The sequence below is a fragment of the Littorina saxatilis genome, linkage group LG8, assembly GCF_037325665.1.
Source record: "Littorina saxatilis isolate snail1 linkage group LG8, US_GU_Lsax_2.0, whole genome shotgun sequence".
In the NCBI taxonomy this organism is placed as follows: Eukaryota; Metazoa; Mollusca; class Gastropoda; order Littorinimorpha; family Littorinidae; genus Littorina; species Littorina saxatilis.
This window is the reverse complement of record NC_090252.1, coordinates 23,271,239-23,284,385: the sequence shown is the minus strand read 5'-3', so window position 1 is coordinate 23,284,385 and position 13,147 is coordinate 23,271,239. Positions and strand designations below refer to the sequence as shown.

General features: G+C 40.7%; 1 protein-coding gene across 2 annotated transcripts in view; it reads right to left on the bottom strand.

Moving 5' to 3' along the window:
• Nucleotides 1-12,238, bottom strand: part of LOC138973079 (uncharacterized) — a 57,907-nt gene extending 45,669 nt beyond the window's left edge. The window contains exon 1 of one of the 2 annotated variants that reach the window (XM_070345738.1): nt 11,494-12,238. The gene's annotated coding sequence lies outside the window, so the exon portion shown is untranslated. The remainder of the gene's footprint in view (nt 1-11,493) is intronic. The other variant, XM_070345737.1, reaches the window with a different exon arrangement.
• Between the last annotated feature and the right edge of the window lie 909 nt (nt 12,239-13,147).

Here is a 13,147-nt window from a genome sequence, read left to right as displayed (position 1 = left end):
CTTTCGGATGAGACGAAAAACCGAGGTCCCTTCGTGTACACTACATTGGGGTGTGCACGTTAAAGATCCCACGATTGACAAAAGGGTCTTTCCTGGCAAAATTGTATAGGCGTAGATAAAAATGTCCACCAAAATACCCGTGTGACCTGGAATAATAGGCCGTGAAAGGTGGATGCAGCGCCTAAAGGCAGTCGATCTACTGGCCGATGTGAATGCGTGATATATTGTGTAAAAAATTCCATCTCACACGGCATTAATAGGTAACATGCGCCTTGAGTCGCCTTGTGTGGTGAGATACGTGCGCGATATAAATCCTCGTAAATAAATAAATAAAATCTCTTCTGCTTAAAATATATACTTTTTTTTCAAAGATGTACTGTACACGAATGTACAAGCAGATCTGACAGTTGTAAGTTCTTTAAACATGCTCTCTCTCTCTCTCTCTCTCTCTCTCTCTCTCTCTCTCTCTCTCTCTCTCTCTCTCTCTCTCTCTCTCTCTCTCTCCTCTCTCTCTCTTGAAAATTCAATTAAGTAATAACTGCATTACTTAAGTGTAATAAAAAAGGCACGGGGGAGTAACGAGCCGGGGGAGTAATGATACGGGGGAGTAACGAGCCGGGGGAGTAACGAGCCGGGGGAGTAACGATACGGGGGAGTAACGAGATGCTCCCCTACCTTTCTCAATATCGTCACGCTTCATGTCCCATTCGTTGTATTTACGTTGGGTTTACGTTGCGTTTCAACGTAAAATTACGTAGATTTGTATGGACGAAATCACGTGAAAATAACGTTGAAAGACAACATTGCATTACGGTGTATACATGAAGTCAACGTGAATACAACGTGAATTTTTGGTTATGGTTCTTGTGTGGTGAAAATAACGTTGCGTTTTTACGTAAATTCCACGTGAATATAACGTGAAATTTTGGTTCGTAAAAAAATTACGTAAATTCTACGTTCACACAACGTGATTTTATAGTTGGTTGTGGTTTGGGGAAAATTACGTTGGGGTTTTACGTAAATTCCATGTTAATGCAACGTGAATTTGTGGTTGTGGTGTGGTGAAAATTACGTTGTGTTTTTACGTTAATTCCACGTGAATGCAACGTGCTTTTTTGGTTGAAATGAGTGAATGTGGCGTTTTGGTTAAAAATTAAGTACCCTAAATCATAAATCCTACGTGCTCTGCATTTGCTGTTAATTTTTTTTTATCAATCCACAAACGTACACCAACTTTTAAACGCAAACAATAATTACAACGCATAATCTAGTCACAGATCATAACTATTCAAGCCCTAGCTGCCATTACAATTTCTTGTAAAATATGCCTACCTTGTGTAATCAATACATGCTCTAAAGTTAAAAAACAAAGGAATACTGTACTCACCAATACTCACTACGTGTATACGGTCTTGCTGCGTTGCATTGCGTTCAGTTTCATTCTGTGAGTTCGACAGCTACTTGACTAAATGTTGTATTTTCGCCTTACGCGACTTGTTATTTTTTTTCCCTCTGTCCCCACCCCCCCCCCCCCCCTTTTATGAATGTGTATCACTTTTAGTCTAGTATTCCTGTGCCCATGACATCATCCAACCACTTCTCTCCCCTTTCATTCATTTCCGTTCCTAGAGTTCCTTCCCTTTTTTGCGTGTTTCCCCTCCATTTTCTTTCAAACCTTGTTCGTTCCGTGTTGCGTCTGCTTTTTGTTGTCTTTTGTGTTCTTGTTTTTCCTGATGAAGCTTCCATAAGCGAAAATTCGTACTACCGTCTTGTCTCGTTCTTGTATTGGTGAGTACAATATTCCTTTGTTTTTTTAACTTTGTTCATCTTACCACAGTCACTTCGTTGTTTAGAATACATGCTCTGATTATTTTAGGCCTGATTTATCACAGAAATGTTTGTAAAAATCAAGTTTGAATAAACGCCGTGAGTAGACTTCAATTGGGTCAGTTGTTGGTGACAGAGCAGACGAAATACATTTCAAGATGGCGAGCCAAATATCAGGTCGATTCACCTTTTTAGTCGGCTAGTAAAGCCTTACTTACTTACTTACTTAATTTGGTGTTTAACGTCGTTTTCAACCACAAAGGCTATATCGCGACGGGGAAAGGAGGGAGATGGGATAGAGCCACTTGTCAATTGTTTCTTGTTCACAAAAGCACTAATCAAACATTTGCTCCAGGGGCTTGCAACGTAGTACAATGTATTACCTTACTGGGAGAATGCAAGTTTCCAGTACAAAGGACTTAACATTTCTTACATACTGCTTGACTAAAATCTTTACAAAAATTGACTATATTCTATACAAGAAACACTTAACAAGGGTAAAAAGAGAAACAGAATCCGTTAGTCGCCTCTAACGACATGCTGGGGAGCATCGGGTAAATTCTTCCCCCAAACCCGCGGGGGGTGGGCTAATAAAGCCGACGAAATCGAAAGGAGAAAAATGCGTGAGGCAATACAAGTATATGATGCCTGTCGAGTGTCTGATGTGTTTCAGCAAAAGTGAGACAGCTGATATTATCTAATCGACACATGGGGGCTTGCCGCAACCAGTGAACTGAAATTCTTTAGACCTCATGACACGCGCGTGTTCCTCGCTGGGGGATTTAACTTAAATTGTTTCTATGCTCATTTGATCATTGGGCATAACGGTAAAAACTATATAAATACATCTAACGTACTCTTGTTCGTATCTTATTTAGGTTTAAAATAAAAATGTTTGGGTTAGGGTAGCCCGGACAAAATTGTTTTGCTATGACAGTCCTAACACATTATTTTTCACCTCCCTGAACACATAATGAGGTTTACAGAGAATTGTGGAATAGAGAGAGAGAGAGAGAGAGAGAGAGAGAGAGAGAGAGAGAGAGAGAGAGAGAGAGAGAGAGAGAGAGAGAGAGAGAGAGAGAGAGAGAGAGAGAGAGAGAGAGAGAGAGAGAGAGAGAGAGAGAGATGATGATGATGATGATGATGGAACTTTATTTTTCAAGGATAGAGGTTTAAGGCGACGCCTTTTCTTACAACCGGTCCTTACTTCTAATACAAATGTCTAATAAATGATAAACAAGTAAAGCAACATTACAAATAAACAAATTAAACGAACGAACCCACAAACAATCAGAGAGAGAGAGAGAGAGAGTCGGAGTCGGAGTCGGACATTTTATTTGTTAGGCCTCCGGTCCATAACAAGACTGGTGGACACATAATACAAGCGAACAATGTTTAAAAGAAGCAACCTTATGGACCTGCATCTTGCAACTGTGCATTTTCCAGAGACTCAGTGCGAAATCGTATAGCTTTGTAAATATACGTTGCTAACTGTCTTACCACTTGGCCATCTGTAGAGGATAGTAATTGGCACATTCTAAACATGGATGGGTTCCGATAATACTTTGAGGCTATTAATTCAACTCTGATCTCATTATATGCGGGACAAACAAGTAAAAAATAAACTTCCGTCTCAATTGTATCATCTGAGCACAAAGGGCAAAGTCTGTCTACGTTATTTACATTGGGTTTATACTGTAAATAGTGGTTATTTAAGGGTGACATACCAAATCTGAAACGTGCTAACATTCTTCTAAAATGAACATTTCTTATCTGATACAAATAACCACTCATACACAAGGACTGCTTAAATAACGAATACACATGATAAAACACGTGTGATTCAAGGGAACTATGCCAATCCTGTCTAAAGCAATCGACAAGTCTTTGGCGAAATTCTCTTACAAACGTGGAAATATCACCAACACCTTGTGCTTCCCACACTTCACCAAATCCATACTTGTACAAAACATTACGAACGTTACAAGCCCATGTCGTGTAATTTTGCCTTTGTATAGACAATAACATATTATACACTTTCTTGGGGTACCTGTTGCCATCCATCCGAGTTAATCGAAGCCAAAACTTCATACACTTTATGTGCGTTACCACAAACAGAGGATAACGTCCTGTTTCACCGTAAACTATATGCCTTGGTGACTTCCAATGGACACCGACAAACCTTTTAATGGCAGACAAATGTACTCTTTCAACAATTTGTTGATCAGCAGAGTCCCCAGACCTCCGAACCGTACGTCAAGATCGGTTGTATTTGACTGTCAAACAGTTTAAAAAACGTATCAGGAGAATATTCCCCAATACTCCATAGAAGTTTGAGGATAGCTGATACTCCCTTTCTCGCGCGATCAGCAAGGTCGTTTAGAGTGTGGAAAAAAGAGATTCTTGTGGACAAATAGACTCCTAAATATTTATAAATGTTTACAACTTTCACTTCACTATCGCAAAAAAAACATTTTTCTCGTAATGCCAAATGGCCACCGTTTCTAAACACAACTATGTTCGATTTAGCCATATTTACGACTACCTCAAGCTTCTTTGAGGTGGTCAATAAAACATTTAGATGGTTTTGCAAACCGATGACACTATCAGAGATTAAAACCACATCATCAGCAAACAACAAAATCAATAATTCGACTAAATCTGGTGACAATTGAATACCGTGTCTTCCATTTGCCATAATGTCTTTGGTTAATTCGTTAATAAACAAAGAGAACAAAATCGGTGAGCAGTTTTCACCCTGTTTTAAGCCGACTGGACACATGAATACATCTGAAAGTTCACCTCCTGCTCGAACACACGTTTTCACTGTCGTATACATACTTTTAAGGGCTAAAACAATCTTTCCACACATGCCATTCTGATCCAGTACTTTCCATAGTTTCTCCCTGTGAACAGAGTCAAACGCTTTCCGAAAATCTATAAAGGCTGCATACAGTTTTCTATGTCTCAACAACTGTTTCTGTACAATTCCAAACATTGTAAATATGTGGTCTACTGTAGAGTGATCTTGGCGAAAATCAGCTTGCTCCTCCCCAACAACTTCGTTCTCTTCAATCCAATCAGAAATACGTTTATTCAAAATAAAACTATATAATTTGCTGCATACATTCAACAACGAAACACCTATATAATTATCCGGTGAATCAATATCCCCTTTCTTATGAATTGGGTGCAAAATCGAGTGTGACCATTCATCGGGAAACAAACCGTTGTCAAATAAATGATTAAAAAATGTGGTCAAAAAGGCAAGAGTATATCAATACCATTCTTATAAAACTCGTTAATCAACCCATCTGGGCCAGCTGCCTTTTCATTTTTCAGCGCCCGGGCGGCATGCATTTATTATACCTCATCATGTGTGATCAATTGGTTTAAAGAGTCACAATTTCTTATCCCTCCTTGCTCAAAACTTTGATCACCTTCATTACCTGGAGTATTTGTTTCAGCAGGTGGTACGGTACCAAAAACATCAAGAAAATGCTCATACCACTGTTCCATCGATATGTTGCATTGTCCACCAAGAGATGGTCGCACTGAACGGACTGTTTCCCAAAACTTTTTAGGGTCCTTTAAATTTGCATGCAATGACTCAACCACAGAATCTTTATACAAGAGAAAGAGAGAGAGAGAGAGAGAGAGAGAGAGAGAGAGAGAGAGAGAGAGAGAGAGAGAGAGAGAGAGAGAGAGAGAGAGAGAGAGAGAGAGAGACTCAGACTCAGAACTTTATTACAAAAGGATAAAGGTTTAGGCAAAGCCTATTCTCCCAACCTGTCCTTATACAACACATAAAGACAGACGCACATAAAAAACATCAATAATATAAAATACAGAAATACATTGTATGGAATGCAACACAATGTGCATTTAAGGGATTACATATAAGGAGTAACTCAAAAATTAGAAAAATTACATTGACATAGTAATACTTTTCAATTGGGAATAAAGCTGCTCAGATCAGCCACACATCCGTTAATACTAATACAAAATCTGTTTGTGCATGTAAGAACGTTTTGAAGCAATTTGCCTCTATATCCGGTCTGAAAATGAATTATGAGAAAACTACGGTAGTCTGGATAGGCTCACATAAAATTGTAATATTAAATTTATGCCGAAACTTAGGCTCAGTTGGAACCCTGTAACATTTAAAGTTCTTGGCATTGGGTTTTTTCAGTTAACTTAGATGACATTATACCCCTTAATTATGAACATAAATTGGTAGAAATTGAGAATTTGTTAAGGTCCTGGTCCAGAAGAAATTTAACCCCCTTTGGAAAAATAACAGTTATTAAGAGTTTGGCGCTGTCTAAGTTAACTCATCAGTTTATGAGTTTACCAGACCCTGATGATAAGTTTTTATTTGATTTGAATAAGTTATTTTTTTCATTTCTATGGGATGGAAAGAGAGATAGAATAAAGAGAACAACAGCGTATCAGTCGTTTGAAGGGGGGGGGGGGGGGCGGGCTTAAAATGGTGGATTTTAAATGCTTTTTGTCAGTTCTGAAGATTTTATAGTTACAGCGAGTCCTTTGTGTGAAGGAAAATTAACTAAATTTTTACAAGCTCTGTGTCCACTTGTACATAACATTCACAAGAGAGGAGGTGAGTTTGGAAACATATTGATGCAAAGAGTTCAGAATCCTTTCTGGAGAGATGTTTTCAAACATTATAAGCATTTTGCATGTAAATGTGTCCCCATCTCCTTGAGTGATTTTGCCTTAGAGTGTTCCATTATAATGTACATATTTGCATTGATAAAAAGGTTATTTTTAACAGGAATTGGATGGAAAACGGCATTATTACAGTCGGTCACTTGATGGGAGCTGATGGTGTTTTGTCATATAACGATTTTAAATTGAAACATCCAAATGTACAACTGAATATTGTGTTTTTCGAGGGCGTTATACGCTCAGTTAAGAATTATCATAAAAGATTAAAGTTGGATGCAGTTTTAAACAATGTTTTTCATATTGGTGATGATGTTGTATGGAAACAAATATCTAAAGGTGGAGTAAAACATATATATATATATATATATATATATATATATATACCCATCTGTTGCCAGGCCTTCCTCAGGGGCGTGTAATTCTGCGTGACGCCAATTCATGCAGCAATTACTAAGCAACACGATACCATGGTTATTTCAGTTGCGAATGTCACGTTTCAATATATCACAGAAGGTGATTATGAACGGTTAGTTACTGCTAACTAACTAACCACACCACGATCCACTCTCGCAGTCATACAAATAGATAAAATCAACAAAAGTATAAGTTTCAGACGCCTGTTTATATATTATCACGCCACCTCCCTCGAGACTTCACTCCAAAAGAGGTTTTTACGTTCAAAACGTAAACACAAGAGGTCACTGACAAAAATGCCGGTTAAAGTTTAGAAAATGATAACACGCTGATCCCGTGTATAGATAGAAAAGTTACCTGTCTGTAAAAGCGCTGGTTAAATGCAGTTGTCACAACCCACGTCGCCACCACTCAAATATAATCACAAATACACAAGGTGACTTGGTGGCGCAATGACATGGTGCACTTAGCTTTTAGTTACGGAGTGGGCGACCCGTAAATAGTCCTTCCCCACTACTGCTTCGTTGATTGTAGTGCCAGTCGGCGTTGAACGAAGCAGGGAACCGTGGGGCAGTTGCTGAAGACAACGGGTGGTCGTGTAGGTGATGTCACTGCCTGCCGGAAGACCCCTGCAGACGGTGACGGCCTCACCGGTTATCCCAGCAGCAGCAACAGCATACAGCACCACGACACCAGGTTACAGCATACAGCTCCAATAGGTAGGTACCGATGAGTAGGCTGCAACAAAAAGCATCGGTGAACTAAACATGCCACGCAACCCTTCACCCTCCACCTTCAAACATGTCACCTTTACATATTTCATCGAGCACGTGGCCTGCACAAACGAACTTTTAAAACAACAAATCAGTCATTTTCCTTCCTTCTCTCCATATCTGCAAAAAACATATACAGATTATTATTTTAGCGTCACAAAGAGCAAATTATGCGCTAACCTGGAAAGAACAACAGAGAGTATTTCATTCCACAAACACAGACTCGTCAACAGCGTTAAATAATGATTTATTACCTCAACAGCCTAATGTAAGTAGCTCTCCTTTAAGCGAATCCGCTCCCTTTTGAATGGCTGCCGTCCGTCGACGAAAATACCGCCATCCCCTTCTTGCTGTTATACTTTATGCGTGGGAAAAATCCCCCGCTCAGTCAAGAATCAAAACCTGTCAACCTTGTTGACAGCACAGGTATAACAGCGAAAAGTTCTCTCTCCTTTGTAGTTCCGTAAAGCCATACGGTACCATGCAGAACGGCACGCTGACTTAAAATAATAAATCACCACGTGTAGAAGACCATCTAACTTTAGGACGGAGGAAAAAAACGATCCTTCTCTGTCGCTGCCCTGTGTTCCGAGTGTCCTCTCATGTCTTCCCCAAACAACCTTGAAAAAACATCACGTGACTCCACGTGTCCTGTATCCAGTTCAGTCACAGTCGATTTCGCCAAGCAAGCAAAATCACGCACGTGGAACCCCTGTATCAAAATATCACCCCTCGCATGCCAGCCAGGCGTGCAAGTAAACGTATTTCCCGTGCTTAGCTCGGTCAGCGGAAAATAGCCCGTACAAACACAGGCGCTTTTCGTCGTAATTTGAGACTCCCCACAGAGTGTTCCTTTCTCAATCCATGTCACTAAACCGTGACAACGAATCACAAAGCAATATATACATATTCTAATTCACTCACTCGCTCTGTAATCAATCAGAAGTTTTCCACATCGACGACGGAAACATCGAATGAGCTTGTCTTGTCTTAATTCGTCCGTCAAAGTATTTCATCAACAGTTTAATCAAGTTTTGACATGTAAGCTTACACCAACCAGAAAGTCAGACAATAAAATCGCTTGAGGCCAAAGTAATGCATTCTTTCTGCTCGTGTGTTGTAATAATTAGCTAAGCGATTTTTCACTGCATAGCAATTAATTTTGCAGACACAACAACACAGACAATGTAGAGAAAGTCAAGGATAATTAATGGAACAATGTCGACCTTGACCTTTTGAAAACAGCAGGATATTGCATTTAATCATGAGGAAATCGAGTTTCTGTTTTCGGCTTATGTGGTTTGTACGCGAGAGCCGCGTGTTTTGTTCAATAGATTTTAATCCCTCCATTTCTAAACTCAACATTGGTTCTGCTTATTTGTGCTCAGTTGTCAGTCTTGGTTTTGTGGGGCTTCATCTTGTTACTTTTCTTCCCATTCTATTTCTGTCCACATTTTGAGTGAGATTTAGAGTTCTTCTCCAGTGTTGGCCACTAAAAAAAAAATAATTTGGGCACACACGCACACACACACACACACACACACACACACACACACACACACACACACGCACACACACACACACACACACACACACAAAACAACACATTTTCTATTGGTACAGTGGAACCCCTCACAAAGACCCCCCTCTCTAACGACTACCCCGCCACAACGACCCTTTTTTTTTAACCGATGTGTTTCCTTATATAGTTGTCACCAGTGTAGCGACCACCCCGCTCTAATGTCTAAGGACCGACTAGTACCTAACAGCTTGTGTAACGACTTTGTCAGACAAAGCCAAGACTCTCAGTCAGCGTAACGCATCACTGACCAGTTATAACCGGTTATAACCGTCTCGCTTAAGCTGAGGTGACTTTCTTTGTGGCCCCCTGACCCCGCCCCCTCCCTCTGTAAGGACCCCCCTCCATAAGGACCGATTTTTGTCAACATTTTCAAGGTCGCTAGAGAGGGGTTCCACCGTAATATGGCTTATTTTTAAGCCCCAGAGGGCCATTCTATGCACAATGTATTTTGAGCCTACGAAATCTACCCGCGGAACACACTATGTTAATACATTCAAAGAAAAGGCTTTGTTATTGTATGGTGGGACCTGTTTTGAGTGAAATAAAACGTACTTCTAAATTATTCCTTTATTGTTCTTGATGGTAAATGTTTCCCCAAAACTAATTGTGTTACCCCCTTTGCCCCCCCCACCCCCCCCCCCTCCCACCCCATAAACGTCAATTATGACCCATAAATCATGCAAATATCACTTGTTAGGACAAAAAAAAGAAACTCTTGTGAAAACAAATAGTAAAAGCTATCCAAAGAAACAATTGGTTTTTTTCTGCACTAAAAGTAGAAAGGTAAAAAGAAAGAAGGAGGAAATATTGAACACACTAAAGATAAGAGGAAGAAAGAATGAAACAAGTACCGTATAATCCCTAGCAAACGCCCACCCTCCCTCCGCACAGATTTTGGGTACAAGTAGGGGGTGGGCGTTTGCTAGGTATACACCCCTTGGCAAGATAAAGTGTCATCACATTTTCACGAGAGAAAAAAAGTGATACAACATGTGATTTATGCAATTTTAACGAAAAACAAGAAATTCCTCCGAGGTAGGAAAAACACCCCCGTCCTTACCATTCTCACTGCCACCAACTGAGAAGGTTATTTCCCTTTGACCATTAATATGTCCCTCTATGAGTCCTTGTAGAATCTTAATCCACCAATAACTCCCTAACCGTGTGTTTGACTGGTCCCAATTTTTGTAAGGACCGTCTCAGGAATGTATAGAACCTGTTCACCAAGTTTAGTGACGATCGGTCCGTTCATTCTTGAGATCTATATGCGAACACAAACAAACAAACAAACACATCGACCGAATCCTTTACACACCCCTATACCGGGGGTGTAATAAACACACCCGTTTACCCAAAGAAAGATCAACGTTCAGTGATAGAAAAAAAAAGAAGAAGAAAAAACCGGCGAACCATCGAACAGTGTGCACAAATCGTAGATAAAGGAGGCCGACTGTCTTAAAACAAATGTTTTTAAAAGCAAAATAAGGGGTGGGCGTTTGCAAGGTAGTAACCCCTCTGCACAACTTTTGGCCAAAAGTGGGGGGTGGGCGTTTGCTAGATACTGGGCGTTTGCTAGGGATTTTACGGTAAATGCGAGTGTGCCAACTAACACAATTATGCAGGGTTACGTACGTGACCAGAAAAGCAGGACGATTTTAATTTTCTTGGATTTTTCGCGCACAAATAATCCAATACATGCAACAATGTCTAAATAAATCAGTTAATTGAAACATCGACGTGACAAAAAGTGCCCAAAAAATTACTGAAAAATCTGTTTATTTTGACAAAGATTGCGTGGTTATTTTACATGGGATTTGAAGGTCTTAACACACACACACACACACACACACACACACACACACACACACACACACACACACACACACAACACAACCACAACACGTACGCACGCACGCACGCACGCACGCACGCAAGCAAGCACACACACACACACACACACGCACACACACACACACACACACACACACACACATACACACACACACTGCTACTACCGCCATGCCAAAAGAGAAGAAGAAGACGAAGAAGAAGAAGAAGAATGAGAAGAATGAGAAAAATGAACGAAGAAAATAAGTGGCAATGGATCGAAGAGGTAAGGAGAGCGATACAGATATGATCACAACTGCTTAATGAATATTCAAAGCACAATACAAACTTTTACAAATTAAAAACACGGTCAAAACTCACCTTCACTTACAGCTATACAGACATATCACGCAGCCAGCACTCGAATACACACCATATATCACACTCTCATGCATATATTTCCTCACAGTCGCAACCACATCCCGCCCAAGACTGGCTGGCTTGAAACGAGCATTCTTGATCGCCCCGTCGTATCGCGGCAGCCCGCGAGACCTGTACGAGTCAAATACCATGTGCCTCTCGCAAACAATGGTCAGCTGCGCTTTGTGGGTCACTCGCCCACAACTGTCCCCACTTGTGTGTAAAACAAACACGACGGGGCGGGGACGTAGCCCAGTTGGTAGCGCGCTGGCTTTGTAGCCAGTTGGTCGCTATCAGCGTGGGTTCGATCCCCACGTTCGGCGAGAGATTTATTTCTCGGAGTCAACTTTGTGCAGACTCTCTTCGGTGTCCGAACACCCCCGTGTGCACACATGCGCACGAAAAAGATCCCACGTTCACAGCGAAAGTCTCAGGGCTTGGAAAACACGAAGACACGCATGCATCATCTCTCGTCTCCGATTATCATGATCGTATTTCGATACTTTGACGAGACAAACCCAATGCTGGTGTGTCGAAGAAGACAACCACAGCGGGCTTGTTCGAATCAAAGTATCACACCATATCTTCAACGTATTACCAATACCTGTCCCAATATAGACCAGTTGGTCTAAGAGGACGTTAAACCCTAATAGTCAGTCAAACACGACCTTCGCTTGCGCTGGACAGCGGATTATGCTGGGCGACAAATTAAAAGTTGAACGCGACGAGTCCCCCGAAAGCGTATGGCTGGCTAAATGACGGGGTATAAACGATAATACACTTAAACACCCACTTGTGCAAAAAACGCGAGTGAATTGAACATAAAAATGTGACATTGAGCCTTGGGATCTTTTTGGATAGAAATGGGAGGGTTTTTCTTCTTGATTTGTGAAATATTCAAGGATCAAGACAAATAGACAAGGATCAAAATGCGAAAGCTGGAAACAAGTCATGTTAACATAAGATAGTACTAATCGTTCTGAACAACTTTTCTTCTTGAGCGCGAAAAAAAGTGTCCCAGATTGTATTTTGTTTCATTAACAAAAACCTCATCCGCCTGTACCCTCGGCTAGATTACAAAGACGCATTTTCCTGTACGACAGTTTAATGGGAATGCACCAACTTGTTGGGTTGTCCCAAAAAAGCCAACGCTGTCAGACAATTGTGTTTTGTTGTTTTTACAATTACTTGGGCTCATTTTCCTAAATAACAGGTGCTCTGTTGTGTGTGTGTGTGTGTGTGTGTGTGTGTGTGTGTGTGTGTGTGTGTGTGTGCGCGCGCGTGTGTGTGTGTATATACCACTTACAGAGCGAAGACGCCGTCACAAATTAATGTTATATTATATACTGTTCAAAAAAAGAAACGCATAGCTTGTAATATTTGGTTAATTTAGTTATATGGCTACAAGGATATCCACCAAACTGCAGAAAATGTTTATCTGGTCGTCGACCTTTCGTCCATTGCCACAAGTGAGCTCTGCACGTGACGCATGCGTTATCAGTGGCTACAATGTCAAAATTGCTCATTTGGCATGACCACTCGTCATGCTTCAGTGTAATCTCGTGAAACTCGGGGAATATTGAGCTCTCACCATGTCTTCCAAAACCCATGAAAG